General features: G+C 66.4%; 1 protein-coding gene across 3 annotated transcripts in view; it reads left to right on the top strand.

Annotated features, from left to right (window-relative positions):
* Positions 1–309: 309 nt before the first annotated feature.
* Positions 310–676, top strand: part of ADAD2 (adenosine deaminase domain containing 2) — a 9,954-nt gene continuing 9,587 nt past the window's right edge. For 2 of the 3 annotated variants that reach the window (XM_034792326.1, XM_034792324.1), the window contains exon 1: positions 310–395. The gene's annotated coding sequence lies outside the window, so the exon portion shown is untranslated. Of the gene's footprint in view, positions 405–676 lie in introns of all 3 variants that reach the window. The other variant, XM_034792325.1, reaches the window with a different exon arrangement.

The raw sequence follows: 676 nt of genomic DNA, 5'->3' as shown, positions 1-676 counted from the left end.
ACCAACTCATCACAGCAGTGGCTGCACAAAGTACCACCAGATCCCGTGTCTCTGCACCCCCCCTCCCTGCTGCAGCCCTGGTGGTGGGGGGGGGTGTCTGGTCACTGCAGCCCCCCCACCCCAGGGGGGGTCTGGTCACTGCAGCACACTCCCCCCAGCCCCCCCTCCGGTGAGGGGTGTCTGGCTCATTGCGTGCAGCCCCCACCCATCCAAACACGGGGGGAGAGGGGGCGGGGAGAGGGAGCTTTCTTCTTGCGTTCTAATTGGTCAGGGCTCTGTCTCCTCGTCCTATTGGCTGTGTCGGGATGGGCGGAGCTTCCCAGGGCGGGCTTGGGCGTCAGGGGGCCCCGAGGCGCCTCTTGAGCAGCACGTGGAGCGGCCTGGAGCGCGAGAGGGTAAAAGTGGTGGGGGCCCCCCTCAAATACACCCCAGCCCCCCCCGCTTTCCACCCCCTCCTCTTCTAGCCCCCCCGCCCCTAATACCTCCCATCCTGCCCCTCTTCTACCTCCTGCCCCCAAATGCCTCCCATCCTGCCCCCCTTCTACCCCCCGCCCCCAAATACCTCCCCCTCTTCTACCTCCTGCCCCCAAATGCCTTCCCCCCATCTCTTCTAGCCCCCACCCCCGAATACCTCCCATCCTGCCTCTCGTCCCCTAATGCCTCCCATCCTCCCCCC

The sequence above is a fragment of the Trachemys scripta genome, chromosome 16 (assembly GCF_013100865.1).
Source record: "Trachemys scripta elegans isolate TJP31775 chromosome 16, CAS_Tse_1.0, whole genome shotgun sequence".
In the NCBI taxonomy this organism is placed as follows: domain Eukaryota; kingdom Metazoa; phylum Chordata; order Testudines; family Emydidae; genus Trachemys; species Trachemys scripta.
This window is presented reverse-complemented; position numbering and strand designations above follow the sequence as displayed.